Source organism: Stigmatopora argus, chromosome 13 (assembly GCF_051989625.1).
Source record: "Stigmatopora argus isolate UIUO_Sarg chromosome 13, RoL_Sarg_1.0, whole genome shotgun sequence".
In the NCBI taxonomy this organism is placed as follows: domain Eukaryota; kingdom Metazoa; phylum Chordata; class Actinopteri; order Syngnathiformes; family Syngnathidae; genus Stigmatopora; species Stigmatopora argus.
The window spans coordinates 6,191,291-6,209,921 of record NC_135399.1 but is presented as its reverse complement, the minus strand read 5'-3'; the positions used below and the strand labels follow the sequence as shown (position 1 = coordinate 6,209,921).

Sequence of the window (18,631 nt, the reverse complement as noted above, 5' to 3'; positions counted from 1 at the left end):
CCTTGCACTGTCAATGGGAGCCAATTTTCTTTTTATCTCCTTATTTTTCTTAATACAAAATTGAAGGTGATAAAAAAATCGGGGAAAAAATACACTAGTCTTATCTTTTGCTTTTCCTTAAGGGAGAAAAATCCCAAAAATTAAGGAGATAGAAAGGAAAATGCATTCAACTGAATTTTCCACCAGCTTTACTGCAATGTTTTTGATTTTGTATCCAATGATTTAACTGCCTTGTAGTAAGGCATAAGGTGTTATAACCACTTGCTTCAAAGGATTTTACATTGTAGTCATTTTCTAAATACTTAATTATTGATTTTATTTGTAAGTGCAGACGATTCTGGTCAAAGTTGTTAATATTTCAAGGATGTGACCTAAGTTTATTAATGACCTTTAAAATATGGATTTTGCTGCTGTGCTTTGTCTCCTCTGGCTGTATTTTTTTCTGTACAGTGGTGCCGACAGCCCTACTCAGGCTCTGTGTAAATTATTCATCTGCCAGAAGCTTTTTCAAAGGCGCTGAGAAGGAACTGTGACACACCCTCTCCTGAGCCATTCTTTGTATGAACACACACAGAAAGCATGTGCGTCTCACTGCAGTTGTTCATGTTAAGCATGTGAGGAAACTGGCAGGCGGGTGGTGGTTGCATTCTGTCTGCTGCTTCTTTACCCGACAGCAATGATTGGCAGTTCAATCAGAGGACAATTTGTTGGTAGACACTTAAGGAAGAATGGTGTCCTTCATTGACTTTAGTCAAAAGTGCCCTAAAACAAATACCAGTGTTGCATTCTGTTCCTTTGACCGTAATATAACTTGAATTGGTACTTGAATCAAAGGCAAATGACAATTGTTTTGTTTCACCAACCACTTGAAACCAGGCTAAAACAGTGCTACAAAAGAAAGTACTGTACAAGTATATACATCTTCTAAGCGTGTGATGTGTGAAGAGCCCCTAAAGTCGTTTTGTACTAATTGCGGGTGTTTAAATATTTGATATGGGGATACCATAGAGCACAAAGTGGAGGCCCGGGGGCCAAATCTGGCCCGCCGCATCATTTTGTGTGGCCAGGGAAAGTAAATCATGAGTGCCGACTTTCTGTTTTAGGATCAAATTAAAATGAAGAGTATAGATGTATATTACATTTCCTGATTTTCCCCCTTTTAAACCAATAATTGTAATTTTTTAATATTTTTTTTCTGTGTTTTTAGTTCAAAAACCATTTTGTAAAATCTAGAAATATATTTAAAAAAAGCTAAAATAAACATGGTTTTAGATCTATAAAAAACTGAAAATTCAGGGCTTTTAATCCAGTTCTTTTAATTCATTAATTTAAAAAAAATCTAAATATTATATCTAAAATGGTCCGGCCCACATGAAATCGAGTTGACGTTAACGCGGCCCGCGAACCAACCTGAGTCTGACACCCCTGCTATAGAGAAAGGGTGTCAAACTCGGCTTGGTTTGCGGGCCGCATTAACGTCAACGCCATTTCATGTGGGCCGGACCATTTTAGATCTAATATCTAGATTTATTTTGATTTTTAAAATTGGATTAAAAGAACTGGATCAAAAGCCCTAAATAGTCAATTTTTATAGATCTAAAACAATGTTTATTTGAGCTTTTTTTATTAGTAATGGAAAATGTCTTTTAATCATGGAAAATATTTGTATATTTATTTTTAGATTTTACAAAATGCACTAAAAACACAAAAATATATTTTTTTAAATTGCAATGGTTGTTTTAAAAAAGGCAGAATCAGGAAATGTAATGTACATCTATAATCATTTGAATTTGATCCTAAAACAGAAAGTCGGCACTCATGATTTACTTTCTCGGGCTGCACAAAGTGATGCGGCGGGCCAGATTTGGCCCCTGGGCTGGCACTTTGACACCTGTGCCATAGAGAAACAACTGAGTCAAAGTAGGACTATAGCATTCAGAGTATATATGTTGAAGTATTAAGTACAGTACATACTAGTGATGTCCCAATCCGATGCTCATTATGGTTATTGGTGCCTTATACGGCAATTTTTGGTGTACTGTACAGCAGCGGATTTTGTCACGAGATCGGATCCAATCCAGTAGTAGTGTGTTTTTTTTAGTACCATGAAGCTTTTCGACAGCAGTTAATCAAATCATGATGCAAACATGTCTGCTGAGTTGGACAAAAGAGTTACCACTTTAATACACAATTTTATTTTTGGGTTAAATGGTTGCATTATTTTTTGAACGAGTGGTTAACGCGTCGGCCTCACCATTCTGAGATTGAGGGTTTGATCTCAGGTGTACCCTGTGCCCGAATTCAGCTTGGATAGTCTCTAAAAACCAGTAGCGGTCCATGCATTTCCTAGTGACGCCTTCAGCAAAAACTATTTTATGGCTATAAAACCTCTACTGCAGCTACAGCTCCGACACATAAAAAGTAATCAATAATAACCTCATTCAATTGAAATATTATTTAGGAATATAGCCATATTTTACTCACCAAAAATCCTTTTTAACTGTACACAATATCCAACCTCCTTTCTTTCCTCCTTCTTTTCTATCGCCATCGAAGCTAATGCTGAAAGTCAAGCCTGTCCTGTCGTATTTCTGGCATACGTTTTTATTCGATTTAGTGCTGAAAATGTTCGTTCCCGGTGGTGACAGGCTTGCTTGCGTTGGAGTTGTCCGACCTTTCTTAATGATGTCCAGCTTTTTTTCTTGAAAAGTACATCTTGAAAATGGCTTTAAATCAACACAACAATATATTTGCTGGTGCAGCTTGCTCCAGATACAGTTTGGTAGCTCTGGCTAGTCCAGTCTATCACTAGCCAATCATAGTTGGTGAAAGCGATGATGTATCCTACGCCTGCGAGAAGGCATTGTGGTGTTGCCAACTCGAAATCTGATTGGTTAAAGCAAAAGTTTTATCGACACTTGTTTAATGCAGCAGAGCCTGCAGAACTGATTGTGAAGGCCTTGAGGCAGATTTCTGACCCTGGCAACAAATAATGGCTGAAATGTGATTGGTTAAATGCTTCAATATGAAAACACACATCTGGAAGCAGTGCAACCAGGGGAAAAAGCAATGAAAGGAAGCTAAAAGACAATTTGGAATTATTAAATAAGTATTCATGGACAAAATATAATTAACATCAGTCTTTGATTCAGATATTTCTTAGGCCAGCAGAGAAAGCCTTGAAGGCCCTGCAGCACACCACTGCTAAAAACCCTCGCAATCCTGGTGAGGATAAACGACACAGAAAATTAAAGAATGAATTATTTTTGGGAATTATTTTTATTAGATCAAATTTCTGGCATCAGATCATACTCTGCAAGGCATAACTTGAAGAAAATCGAATCAAATGAAAAGTTTAAAAAAATCTACATCAGAACATCCATAGTACATACGTAAAATTGCAATTAATTAATTCCCACTCCTCTTATTACTCAATTGGTAGTCTTAACGAGGAATTTATTTTAGGTCACTATGAGAGTTTTCCAAGGGACTCCTGCAAGCAGTCCATGTTCACCTTCATCAGCCCACCCAGCTGTCCTTTCCTCCTCCCCACGTGTTCTATCAGCTGCACCTTTTTCATCTTTGGACCTCCCAGTCACGTGCGAGCAAGCTGCTGTAATGGAGATAAATGGGCTGCTACTAGCCGTGCGGTATAGGGGCGCCACCGCAATGCCGCACTCTTCCCACTTGTCGCCCCATGAGTGTCATTGGCTTTTATCAGAGGTGTGATCATTTTATTTTATAGAAAATGTTACAAACTCCTAAAAGTGGCTTAAATAAAATGACCGTTATAAAAGAAAGGTGAACTTAGGCCGTTTTATTCCATGAGAAAAGCTTTTATTGTAAGCACAGGTCACAGTTCGTTCCTTATATCATAAGCATTTGCGTTTTCCCTTATCTATTATTCATACTTCCTTTATGTTCCAGATTTTTTTGGAGACCAGTGGTGGGATGGATGAAACAGTCACTTGCTTTGTTGTTGTACTTTTTGGTCACAAACTAAAACTGCTACTCCTTTATTCCTCGAAGGATCAAAATGAAATTTGGTAAGGATGGGATGTATGCAGTGGCTCGGTGTGCAAGTGGTTTGTGTGTCTCCTCACAGTTCTGGGGTCAAGGGTTCGATCCCAAGTGGGTCCTCGCTGTGTGAAGTTTGCATGTTTTCCCCAGGCTTGCAAAGAAATTAAACACACAAACAACTGATGAGAATGCACACGAGTCATTTAAAATAAATTGAGAACCCTACTTAACTTTCAAACTAACTTGAACGTTTTGTGCAAAATGCAAAACCTACTTAGAAAAGGACGCTGTGTTTCGAAATTAATCATCATAGTAAGTTAAGATGGCGGGCAAAAAACAAAAACTTTCCATATTTTAATTATTTTCATATATTTTGCTTTTTTATTTTATCAGAAAACCAACAATAAACATGCGTTAAGCTAACAATAGTTCAATGGAGAACAACAGCCTCAATAGGTATATGTTAACAAAACAGTTTTTCAGGTATCTGATGCTTCGGGAGAAAAAAAGACATAAATAAGTTGCACTTGAGTATTAGTCGCAGGCCCAGCTAAACTATGAAAAAGGTTTGATTTATAGTCTGAAAAATATGGTAATCAAGATTAATTAGTTATTTTTTAACCCATAAATATTCCTTGTTTTGAAATATGAATATGATGACATAATGCTATTTATCATTTGCATGGCAATGGTGTTTCCCATTATTTATATATATAGTGTATATATATAAATAATGGCCATGCAAATGATAAATAGCATTATGTCATCGTATTTATATTGTTTTAATTTGTTCCTGAATAATCATTAGCATAATGTATATATTATATACATTATGCTAATGGTTATTCAGAAACAAATTAAGGCAATATATATCTATTGGAGTATATTGTTTTTGAGTGCACATTATATATAAATTTCTTGATGTTAGCTTTATAATTGAACTCATGTTATGTAGGAAAATGCAACAACACTGGACTAGTTTGGTGGGTATGTTTACAATTTTACCAAATTTGTACTTATGCTGCATTTGTGCCGTGTATAGATCGAATTGTCATGATGATCGAAATCTGTGTGCATCTTTGTGAGACCTGTGTCCATGTCTCCCACCCCTGAATCTCACTGTACAGTATGATGCTGTCACTTTTCTGTGAAACTTCACCCCTGTTTGCTATGAATTACGCGTGCGTCATTGTACTCTTGTCATCTGTCTGCCGTGTGTGGGTCACATTCAAGTTCTCATTAGCACTTAAACTCACCAGCGTTGCTGTGAACACACCAAAGCCACGCATGTGTGACAGGCAGAACATTTGAAAGATGTTCTCTTTCTCTTATTCGTTCATGCGCCCTCGATGCCATTACTCATTCGAGGCAAAATTAGGGTAAAACATCTCAAACCATCCGTTAACTTAGCATCCCGTGTTGAAAAGTTGGGTGGGTCATGAGTAATGCATTGTGTTCAAATGAATCATGTCGTTGTGTGACATATTTCTATTGAAATATCTCATGAGTGTTGAGCATATGTTGCCATATAGGAAGAATAAATGAGATCTGAGCCTGGAGGAAGAGAAAGTGAGTAAGACATTTATCTTTTAACACATAGCCTAGCCTGGCAAGCCAGCCTGACTTTGGCCATGTACAAGATACATAGCAAGTCTGTCTGGCCTTCTGATGTTTCAATTAGATTTCCAATCTGGACCGACAAATGACATCATGCGAGCCGGGACTTTGTGATGTGTTACGAAGGGGAGCAATGGCAAATTGTCTCGCTATTGGTCGTACGAAACTTTGCACGAACACTGTAACATGCTCTCACATAGAGGCAAGTGAAGACATACCTCTGAAAAATTTTAAACTGACTTTTAGAGGTACCGTATTTTCACGACTATAAGGCGCACCTCATTATAAGGCGCACCCTCAATGAATGACACATTTTATTTTTTTTCCATATATAAAGCACACTGGATTCTAAGGTGCCCTGTCTATTTTGGAGAAAATTTAAGACTTTTAAGTGCGCTATAGTCGTGAAAATACGGTAGTTCTCTTTTCTTAAACAAGTACTTGTCATGACAATACACTATGAATTCTTGCTTTCCCCCCCCACAAAAACGACAGTTGTCATCCAACGGATGCCCTCCTTCTAGTCGACTGCATGCCACGATATTTTGTAAACTGCAAATTGACTACAATTGACAGCATGAGTTGCATTGCGTTTACTTCATTTCCGTGCATCTGTGTTTGGTTCTTTCACATTCAGTCTGAGTGAGAGAACGCTATAGTGCACAGTGTATTGAAAATAAAATCTATTAAATAGCTTTTCCTTTTTCCAACATGCTGCAATTATTATAAACATACCCACATATAGATTTTTTGTGGACAGTGGACATTTCCCTGTACTTTTACGCAGGTTCACATAACCCAGCAATTTCTGTGGGTCTATGGTCAATTATTGGCACATCTGAAAGAAAGAAAATAACTTGAATTGAGCTTTTGGGAAAGTATTGCTAAAAGCCAGTGCTATTAACAAAGCTGCTGTGAGTTTTTTACTTAGGCACAACTATTACTTTTTGCAGTGTTAACCCAAAATAGAAAGGACAGAAGAGGGGATCATGCAAGATGTTATCACATGCTCAGAACCCCAGCATTTGTGTTGACCAGCTGGGTTTCAGGCCCAATTTGGCAACATTTCACTTTCTGCCATACCGTCTGTGGTGAGAGGAGGCTGTCAATCTCATTTTCTTTTTGTTCGATGCAATGATCAATAGTTGGAATATTCGGATATAAAATTTTGGTTCAAACTGACCAAGTCCATCACCTTCGGTAACCGCGAAACTGTTATTTTTTTTTGCAACATACTGTAAAATCTACACAACCATCTGGTGTAGTCCTATGATCTTATGAAGGCGCTGCTTTTTATAACAGTAGCAATAGGACAAATATATTACTCAAATGGTCAAAAAAGAAGCAGCACTTCATTTGTGTCATGGACATTTTCTAGACAGAGCTTCTGCATATGCATGATAGGCTGATTGGACACTCTAAATTGGCCCTAGGTATGAGTGTGAGCATGAATGATTGTTCGTCTCCTTGTGCCCTGCCATTGGCTGGCAACCAATTCAGGGTGCCCCCCGCCTCTGGCACGAAGTCATCTGGGATAGGCTCCAGCACCCCCCCGTGACCCTAGTGTGAATAAAGCAGTTCAGAAAATGAATAAATGAATTAGTGAATGAAAACATTACTGTCAACTCTAAAAACGTTATTTCTCCCCATCAACTATAAATATTGAATTTTTTAGCAGAGCATTGCATTTTATTCAGAAAAATGAGTGCAGCTGTGGTGGCTCATCACACCTGTCTTGACTGTTTTGTGCCCTCCACTCTTCCCTTTGTTTACCGATTTATTTATTTATTTGTAGGTGAGGCAGCGTCCCTAGCCAGGCGTGCACCTGCAAAGGTTTTGTCCTCTGTCATTTTGGCCCCTCAAAGCCTGATTTTATCAAACCGAGCTGATGAAAGCTGGATTTTGTTCTGTTCAGGTGTCCGAGGAGCGAGCAAGCTCTCTATGAGGGACCCTGAATATGTATGATGGCTCCACTGCACTTTATGCAAATCTGAGTTGAATTTGAAATCCAAAGAAAATCTAATATTTCTCCACGGGCTTCTCATCACCCTTTTTGTTTGCCAAGCTTTTCACAAAGTAGTGAAGAGAAACCATGATAATAGAGTACCTTGTCACTGATTATTGAGTAATGTAGAGATAATTTGTTAAATTGCTTCAACATGCCATAGAATATCTAATTAAATCCATAGTTGAGGACATGCAGGACATATGCTCAGCTTCCACTTTATTAGGATAGTCTTTAGTTAAAGGAAGGAGATGTGGTTCGTAGTCGGATTGTTTCAAATTCAGACATTTTTAGACTTTAGTACTTTATAAGGTGCTGTCTTAACACATTAGCTGCCTTTGGCTGCACGATAAATTAAATTAAAAATCATTTTAATTGAATATATAGTACTAATAGAAGGCTGAGATGTCGCCAGGTCCGGGATGAGGTCCTCCAACCAAGTGGAGGAGTTTAAGTACCTTAAGGTCTTGTCCACAAGTGAGGGAAAAATGGAGCAGGAGATCAAGTAGGAACTGAGTCGGATTTACTGGTCGACCTACATTCCTACCTTCATCTATGGTCACGAGCTATGGGTCCTGACCGAAAGAACAAGCAGCATGTCCGACTTCTCTCTTAGAGATAAGGGGAGAAGCTCAGTCCAAGAAGGGCTCGGAGTAGAGCCGCTGCTCCTCCACATAGAGAGGAGCCAGATGAGTTGGCTCGGACATCTGATTAGGAAGCTCTCGGGATGCTTCCCTGGTGAGATGTTCCAGGCACGTCTCACTAGAGGAGGCAGCGGACTAACCAAGGACAGACTATTACTCCCGGCTGGCCCAGGAACACCTAGAGATGGTCCTGGAAGAGCTGGATGAAGTGGCTGGGGAGAGGGAAGTCTGGATTTCCCTGCTGAAGCTGCTGACTGGACGTTTCGTCGAACGACGTTTGGTCCCCGGATATTTGGTCCCCGGACGTTTGGTCGACCAGACGTTTGGTCGAGCGGACGTTTGGTAGAACGGACGTTTGGTTAAACGGACGTTTGGTAGAACGGACTTTTGGTAGAACGGACGTTTGGTACAACGGGTTCGCTCGCTGTCAAATTATGACAGAGAGTTTACTGTTGAAACCAGCTCTCAAAATTATAATCATGAGATAGAGAGAGTGAGTTTAATATCTAAATATTTAATATCTAAATATTAATAAGAGCACTCATTTAACACATCGGCTGCTGCCTATCAATAAGAGCACTCATTTAACACATCGGCTGCTGCCATTGACGGCCATAGGCATCCAATGAACCTTCATTCTCTCTGGGAGAACTTGCACTCGAAACGTCCGAGTACCATGACCCGACGTCCGATAAGCGGAAGATGAATTGAAGATGATCTCAGTGTCTACAATCAAAATAGCATCTATTAAGCTGCTTTTCAGTTAATTTTGAACGTGAGTATGGCAGCAAATGATCACTTTGATAATACATTAGATGTTAGTTCATCAGTTAACTCTCTTAGTAGACGTCAAATCCTTTTGAACCGCGAGCTCTGTCAGTGAATGATTGGGTGTCTAGTCATATGGTGCCACATTTGATTTGATACTTATCCATTTTCTAATTCTATTTGCTCATTTGTCTGCCTTGACTATATACTGCAAGGTAAGGATCGACCCAAAAAACCCACTCACCTTTCCATATGCGCTCTCATTCCACGTCTCCCTGAGAACAGCGTATTTATTCTGCGGCGAAGGCCATCGGATATGGCCCCGTACAGTAAGTGATTACTGCGCCCACCGCAATGACATCCGGGAGCCTAGAGCAACGGCACACTCGCTCAGAACATAGCGCGCTCTCTAATTAACTAATCAAATATTAACCACCTCTTCATTCTCTTTCTTCTTTGTCTGCACTTTTTTATTATTACCCATCCATTTTTCACTAATGTGCCACGGCAAAGGTGCACTCACTATTCTATTCTTCTGTCTGTAAAAGCTAAAACATCTATGCAGCAGGTGGTTTGGATTTCTTTTTTCTGACATGCCTTTAAAATGTCAAAAAAATAAAAAAAATAAAGTTACCGGGAGAAGCACTGCATTAAGAGCAGTACTACTGCCCCTACTCTCGGAAACTGGTACCAACACGTCGCTGTGATATTGGCAGCTCGGCTTGGGGCCAATCAATATGGCTCCGGAAGAGGCCGTAGGGCGGAGACCCCACGCCGTTCTTCCAGGTTGTCGATCTATATTGGGGCAGGTCTCCAAAGAAGCTGAGCTGACAGAAGGTGTGCAGAGAGAAGAGTTGATTGTGCTTAAAGTGCGGCAATATACTGTTGTGATGATGCTAACATTTTTTACTCTATAGCAGGGGTCTCGAACTCAATTTACCTGGGGGCCGCTAGAGGCCGAGTCTGGGTGAGACTGGGCCGCATCAGGATTTCCACAAGAAAAGCACTGATAAAACATTCCAACGTTATCAAATACCTTTATTTTTTAACAAAAAATAATGAATTAAATAAATTAACTTAAAGATGAATAAAAATAAATCAATCAGTAATATAAAACCAAATAATACTAATGAGCATACAGTAGATATACACTGGCTGGCTAAGTAGAGAAAATGAATTATTTTTATTCCATTTCAAATGTCTGTATTAACAGCTCTTTAACCTTTAACTTTCTGAACTTGAATGGAACATTGAACATGAAATATTCTGAACACGGCTTCTTTTGCCTACTCCTTGCTGCTAGAGACCTGGCAGCGCTTCTTCTCACATAGTCACATTTGGCTTGAGGGAGGAAGCAGTGGAGACCCTCAGTAGAGCTTGAAGATGTTCATCAGTAAGTCTGGACCTGTACTTGGACTTATTGAAGTTCAAGGTGGAGAAGAGCTTCTCACACAAGTATGTGCTCCCAAAAAGGCACATGGTCCGCTTGAACCTTCGGGAAAGTTCAGGGAAGCTGGGGGTCAACTCTCTCAAAAATTGCCCAAGCTTGTCTGCTTCTCCACTCACCTCCCTGAACTTGGCTTTGAGTGCAGAGTTGCACTGCAGGTCAATGAGCTCCATTTGAAGTTCAGGAGGGGCATCTTGCACATCAAAGGAGAAGGGGTCCGCAAAAATTTGAAATGTGGCTTTGTGTGTCTTGAAGTCTGCAAATCTGTGATCAAATTCCTCCTGTAGCTTCGAAATGGCCTCAACATACTTCTCACCACTGAATGGTGTGCCTGCATCCACAAGAGCCTTGCATGCTGGGAAATGGCAAAGGTTTGTCTGAGAGAGCTGGGCTTTCCATAACACAAGTTTAGTGCAGAATGCTCTCACGTTGTCATAGGCAGCACTGACAAGTTGCCCCTGGCCTTGTAGCTTCTTGTTCAGTACATTAAGCTCATGTGTGATATCAACAAGAAAAGCCAAGTCCATGAGCCATTTGGGATCACTTAGCACAGGATCAATCAACTCACAAACGGCGTAGCTAGCTTTGACTGCTGCATTACTGTCTTTGGTAGCCTTCTTGAAGAGATCCTGTTGCCTCAGAAGACGTGTTTTAAGACTGGCAACCTGGTTGGCTCTCTCATCTCCCTGGTATTTTTCGTACTCCACAGCATGTCTCGTAGTACAATTACGTTTCAAATTGTATTCCTTGTGCACCGCAACTTTTTCAGTGTAAATGAGACACGTCGGGGTGCCCCTGTGTTCAACAAAGAAATATTGCACTCCCCACTTTTCTTGAAACTGTCTGTGCTCATCACCGACCTTTCTCTTCACCGCAGGCTTTGAAAGAGACATCTCTGGGGCTCTGTAATATGTTTTTCCACTTGGAATGAGTCTCGGGTTGATCTTTCACATTCAGTCTCGCGGGTTTGTGGCGCATGTGCACTTTCGCTCTCCGTTTCAATCGCGGAGATGGCTACAGACACTGACACAGGCTGGATCACGGATCATAGCGCCTCATTCAGTTCTATGCTGAGAGCAGCGGAGGAGTGTGCGCGCCGAGCGGAGTGATCGGCCTCACGGCTTCTCCTCCGCCCAGCTGATTGGAGGAATGAATGAGTGAGTGAGCGAGGCACTGGACAGCCCGGCCGATGTCCCGCCCACCAAAAAAAAAAAAAAATAAATAAAAAAATAAAAAAAAAAAAAAAAATTTAAAAAAAAAAAAATTTGATCTTTCATATTAAGACGGGGGCCGCAAATTATCGTCCCGCGGGCCGCAGTTGGCCCGCGGGCCGCATGTTTGAGACCCCTGCTCTATAGTGATACAAAAAATACAGTTTTTGATACTGCATAAGTACGATCGTTTTGTGTTTTTGCTGATTTTCTATCTTAATGATTTGATTTGGTGATTCTTAATGATCCCAGCACTTTGATTTGCTTTGTACTTTGTGCTTTTGCTTTGTTGTCCTGTCTAATCACCCTTTTGCTACTGTCACAATGAAATTTCCCAAATACGGTATGAATACAGTTATCCAATCCAATCCAAACAATTTCAATATTAAGTATTTGTGCTTTCCCATTATTGCTCATTGTTTCCAACAAAAAGCTGAAAATAAATCACAAATTGCCCCATAATTAAACACAATGCACACAATGACTCAAAATATATAGAAAAAGACCAGAACCCACCAAAATCCTCAAATTAAACTAATCACCAAAAACTGAAATGAAATAATAATAATATTTATTTTTTTCACCTATTTTTCTATTTAAGTACGTTTTGTAAGATACAATACAATAAAAGTTACTGTTTTTATCACATTTTTTTCTTCATAATGATTTTTTTCATTCATTGATTCATTTTCTGTACCGCGCATCCTCGTAAGGGTTGCGGGGGTTGCCGGAGCCTATCCCCGCTGAGGGCAAACTACACTCTAGAATGGTCACCAGTCAGCCGTAGGGCACACAGAAAAACAAACAGCCATTCACACTTCCAATCTGTTATGATCGTGCCGAGACGTCGTGGCACGGTCGGAGGGGTTTGGACCCAGTGGCGGGGAAGCAGGAGGGGACGAGGCGAATTGTGCTCATGATGACAACTTTAATAACTCATAAAGCCTTACAAAATAACAAGGACTTGTGCATCCAAAACGGAAGCAAACCGGAGCATGGAGAACAGTACCTTCACAGCGATGTATGCAGTATCACGCAGTACGATCCGACAATGAATACCAATTCAGTCGTGTTTAAATACACACATCCGGAAGTAATCATGAATCACTCGCAGCTGCTCGAACCTAACGGCAAGCCAGGAGGGACAAACGAGCTGCTCCTGACAATCAATCATACTGCCACCAGCGGAACTTGTCAGTTCCTTTCGATTTTTCTATTCAAAATACTTTAAAATAATAAAAAATATTTCCTTTTATAAAATAAAATTAATGCCATAAAGCAATAGGAAGATTGTGGAACTGTTTCCTTAGTTTTAATGTTGCAAGCTGTTCCCGTGTACCATTTCATTTTTAGAGTTACTCTGGTTTGTCTATCAGCGTTAATGGCAGCAAATGAGACCACGCGTATGGGAAGATTCAAAAGAGCGAATTTCCTTTTGGTACTTTAAATGAGGGTGGAGTAACGTGACTCTTGCATCTGGTGAGGAATGGAAATGAAGGACCTGTGTTTTTTTTTTTCTTTTTTTTGAGCGTGGGGGACTGACAGCCCCTGGAATGACTTTGCCTTGCAGCCACAGCAAGCTGTTAGATGAAGAGCTGCTGGATGTCGGCTTGCGTGCTCTTCCAGCTCTCAGCTCAGCAGGAAAGACCCCTCAGGGCCAACTTACCATGGTGTGCAAATCTTTTCCCAGTTCTTACTAAACTTGAAAGGAGATGTACAATGCCATTTTCCGCACAAATTAAACCAGCTCCCAGGTGATAGAGTCAAAATGGCTAAAATACCAGAATAAGTAGGAATTACGACACACTTATACTAATCATTTGCTAGCTTCATAGCAGCCAGTTTGGGGAGTACGGCCACGTTTGAATGGAGATGATCTGAAGCAAAAAAATAAAGTCCTTTATGTAATATTCTGCTCCTGTATGGGAGATAGGCAATGTTGCCAGACTGAGCAGACTTGAGAGGAGAGAAACGCATTGGGCAGGTCTATAAAATTTGGGCTAGTTTTGACAAAATCCTTTCTCTCACCTTAGGTTGTAATTTGGGCTAGTTTTTATTAAATTATGCGGGTTTGAGTTGAAGAATGTTGCTTGATTTTGCAAACTTGGACATCCATAGTTGCCACCAAAATCAGTATAGTGGTTTCAAGAATTTGGAGAGTGACGACAGGATTGAGTGTAATCAAGATGTACAGTTGTGCTGAGCTCCTTTGACTTTCCCATTGTAGCGTTTGTGGGCGTTTGCATCCAATGAGCCCTATTTAAATGGCCTCAGAGAAGTCACCAGCTGTAGTCACTCATAATCACTCACAAGAAGTTAAGAAGCCATGCTATGAAGCTCATTTCACTGACACAACTTTTTAAATCACCAAAATATGCTAATTTGTGTTGCTGACCCAGCAGATTTGTTCACTTTTTCTGTTAACCCATGATATAGTCACAAAAGAACCAAACTTCATGAATATTTTTTGTAACAAAGACGTATCTGTTCCAATCACTCTATTAGAGAAAAATCAGAGTTGTAGAAATAACCGGAAACTCAAGAGAGCCATGAAATTATGTTCTTCACAAGTGTATGTAAACTTTTGACCACAACTATACGTTCTGGAAGAATCTTTCAGATTTTCGACCCCCCAAAACAACAACTCTATCTATTTTCTCATCTCATCTCATTTTCTGAACCGCTTTATCCTCATTTGTGTCACGGGGGTGCTGGAGCCTATCCCAGCTGTGTCCGGGCCAGCTGTATCTATTTTCTCTTGTTTAATTTTTCTCTTTTATATGATACTTGAAAGCTGAAATACTTTGTTTCTTGCAAGATAAAATGCGACACTGAACGCACTTCGCTAATCTTTGAGGAACTGAAAAAGCCAACAATTCGAATCCATGTTCTGTCGTCGTTGCCATAATGGGATGACCTAAGAGCGGCAAATCTTTCACTATATCGGCCCTGTCAAACTTTTTCACGACACTTGATAGATAGTTTAGTTGCGTGGACTGAAACAGCCTTCAAAAGTTTCGTCAGACAAATGTCACACACTCATCTATTCCCGAACAGCACATGTGTCAAAGTGGCGGCCCGCGGGCCAAATCTGGCCCACCACATCATTTTGTGTGGCCGGAGAAAGTAAATGATGAGTGCCAACTTTCTGTTTTAGGATCAAATTCAAATGAAGATTGTAGATTATTTCCTGTGTTTCCTCATTTTAAATCAATAATTGCAAACAATTTGTACTAATTTGAATGTCCAAAAATGATCTATCGATTAGCACGATCGAGACAGCTGTCAATTTGTTAATCAATTAATTTTGGCAGCCTAGTTGGAAGACATAAAGGCCCTCCGGATGTAATCGAAACTACCACGTGGCCCACGACAAAAAATGAGTTTGACACCCCTGATCTATTGCATTGTTATTATTCTTAAGTAAGAAATTTAAAAAAAGATTTCAGATTTCAAATGACACATAAAATAGAAACAAATCATTAGTTTTAATAAAATTAAGCACAAGATGTTTATATATTTTTTTTCTCAACAACACTGGAATAGATGTCCATCGACATCAATGGCAACCAATGAGTTGAAAAAAAAGTAATCATGGCTGACATTGTGTGTGCCACATATTTGTTACACAGATGCAGATGCATACAAATGACACAAAAAGACGACTTAGTTGTGCTCATACATCATATTCTGAGATCATTATTCAGCACCAAAGCTCATTCACATTTAATACCACCCATTATATTTCTTCAAAGTAGCATGTCAACAGGGTATTTTTGGCTTAGGTGTATCATTGCAAGACAGTAATTCATCTTTATGAGCTACACTGCGTATATATTTTTCTGTGTTCATTTGCATTTTTATATGCACTTTTTTCCCCTTCATAAATGTGATTAGCGAGTTTTTTCTATGCATCACATACGCACGTGCAGAACCACACGCACAAACTTATTCCATTTGCCCTGGTATCAACTATGGGAAGCATGCAGGGTACTGAATTTGTTGCCTGCCCATAAAAAAATGCAGAAAATATGAATGAACATAAAATGAAATGGACCTATGTCTCTGTCAATGTTGCAATGAAAAACGATCATTCAATACCAGCTATCCCCGGTTCAAATGAATTAGATGTGCATTGCCTTCAACGACAACTAAAACCCAAAAGTAGAAAGCCCCCCAAATTTAGGAGGGAGTCCTTTGAATTACTTCCTCAAATGATGTCTTGCAAAGTGACTGTAAATTGGAAAAACCTGAACAGTTGGCCTTTTAATTGACAACATTAGAATAGCGTATTAAATTGAATTGCTTCACTGTATTATTCAAAATGAAAAGAAGCACTAAATAGGCTTAAACCGTATCATTTAAAAATTCAAACACTGGAAAAATGTGCAGTTTTTTTCTCTTTTTTTGCGACCGCAGGCTCTTTGGTTTAATGGTTAAATGTGAGGGACCCTCCGCTGTGCTGTGTCATAATCCCGACCATCGACGCCCACGCATTCTGCATCACCACAGCGTGGTGCATTCACTGTCTGTCAACAGTCTAATAGGAGGCCCAGCAAACAAGCTAGGAACTGCATGTTTCAGTGCCATTGACGAAAACGGAGTTGCACTTTTTTAGATTGTGACAGCTTTCTAGACTTTATATTATGTCGATGACTCTCTGGTTAGTTGTTTCATGTGTTGGATATGCAGTAATTAGATTGCTAAACTCATTTAATATATGTCAAATTCAGTGAATAAAAGGTGGCTAGAGGATGGTGCCTTCATTACAGCTGTAGATGTCATGCTTTAAATTAACTCCATTTAACATATGTATAGAATATTACCGATGTTAATTAAAACATCTCCTGAGTTACGAATGTTTTTATAATGACTAAAGACCATTTGACCCCAACTGGTTACTATTTTCAATGATTTGAAGGTTTTCAAAAAGAAAAAGACTAGGATTTTCACGGGATAAAAAGGTTTTCTGAAGTCATAGATTAATTGTAAAATGTGTGAACCAGAGTAAAACAAATTACATTTTGTCATTCATAGATAAAATAAATTGAGTGATTGATGCCCTCCGAGTGGTTGTCCACCGATTCAGGGTATATATATATATATATATATATATATATATATATATATATATATATATATATATATATATATATATATATATATATATATATATATATATCTGTGGTGTGCCGTCAGGGCCTTCAAGGCCTTTTCTGCTGGCCTAAGAAATATGTGAATCACAGACTGATGTTAATTATATTTTGTCCATGAATACTTATTAATTAATTCCAAATTGTCTGTTAGCTTCCTTTCATTGCTTTCCCCCCTGGTTGCACTGCTTCCAGATGTGTGTTTTCGATAAGACTGTTGCTTTAACGATTCAGAATTCAATTTAGTGATACCAAGGCCTTCTCGCAGGCGTAGGGATACGTCATTGCCTTCTCGCAGGCGTAGAGTTACGTCATCGCTTTCACCAACTATGATTGGCTAGTGATAGAGTGGACTAGCCAGAGCTACCAAACTGTATCTGGAGCAAGCTGCACAAGCAAATATATTGTTGTGTTGATTTAATAGCGGTTTTGTCAACCCGCAATGGCTGAAGGAGAAGAAATGGATTTGTTTGCAGATTTACTGTCAAAGCCATTTTCAAGACGGACTTTTCAAGGAAAAAAAGCTGGATATCATTAAGAAGGGTCGGTCAACTCCAAAGCAAGCAAGCCTGTCACAACCGGGAACGAACATTTTCAGCACTAAATCGAATAAAAATACGACAGGATAGGCTAGACTTTCAGCATTAGCTTCGATGGCGATAGAAAAGAAGGAGGAAAGAAAGGAGGATGTATATTGTCTACAGTTAAAAATGATTTTTGGTGAGTAAAACATGGCTATATTCATAAATAATTCATTTGTATGAGGTTATTATTGATGATTTTTTATGGCAACACACTTCTTCTGGACAGACTGCTTTCCTGCGCATACTGCCTCGCTGGTGGATTGTAGTACTGAACACGACACATAGACCAGTTCAGAAGCCAGAAAAGTGGCTCACGTGACCTGGGGTTTTGGAGAAAACTTTAGATCCAGCTATGTTTCTAAGTATTCCTACCATATCATGATGTGTTGGGTAATTCATCTCCTCTTCCTTCAGCTATTCTGATCCTCTCTTTCAGTATAACGTCATGAATCGCCCCTGTTTGCCTTCCCAAAACATGTGGGTTAACAACAGTAGGGCAAAGGGGAGATAAATAAATGCGACAAACAGATTTAACGCCACTAGGTCGGCCTTTTATGAGTGGCAGTGAAATTTTACGGGATGGTTGAATCAACTCCCAGAATGCCGCAATGCACTCGGCATTGAGGCCTCCCGTTGGAACGCGAAACCGGTTCTGGATTGATGTTCTCCCTCACCAAAGTACTGCAGAGGCCCGGCTCATTTCGCTACCCTACCTGCATTGCACCACTTATTTCTCCTTCAACTTAATATCTCCTTCTGTCCTATAGATTCACGGCTCTTCAGTCCTCCCCTTAAAACAAGCAGACACACTTCCTTGTGTCCTACTCGCTGTCGCTGGGTAAACACTGCAAGGATTTGTTCACATGTGTGCTCAGGTGTGGGCTGACTCCTAGGCAAATGAAAGCTGATAATCGCTCATTGCTCATCACTCAGAAATGCAAACACACAATGTGTACACGAAGGAGTCAGGGTTACTTCACGTTTTTTTTAACCAAAAAGATGTGGCTTTTGCATTGACATCAACTATTAAATTCAAACTGAACGAAAACGTACAGCAAATATATCACTGTTTAATTTAAAGCTGTTTTTTTATTTTGGGGGGAAACTGGGGTCATTTTAACTCATTGCCTGCCATTGACGGTACTATACATCCAATTGATTTTGGCCTTAGATTTACCGGAG

The 18,631-nt window shown here is 39.7% G+C and overlaps 2 protein-coding genes across 2 annotated transcripts in view; one reads left to right on the top strand and one right to left on the bottom strand.

Moving 5' to 3' along the window:
* nalf1b (NALCN channel auxiliary factor 1b) overlaps positions 1-18,631 on the top strand; it is a 71,479-nt gene that overhangs the window by 15,281 nt on the left and 37,567 nt on the right. The gene's annotated exons all lie outside the window — the stretch shown is intronic.
* Positions 11,759-18,631, bottom strand: part of cckbrb (cholecystokinin B receptor b) — an 88,746-nt gene continuing 81,873 nt past the window's right edge. Inside the window, exon 6 of the transcript XR_013304685.1 lies at positions 11,759-11,771. The gene's annotated coding sequence lies outside the window, so the exon portion shown is untranslated. The remainder of the gene's footprint in view (positions 11,772-18,631) is intronic.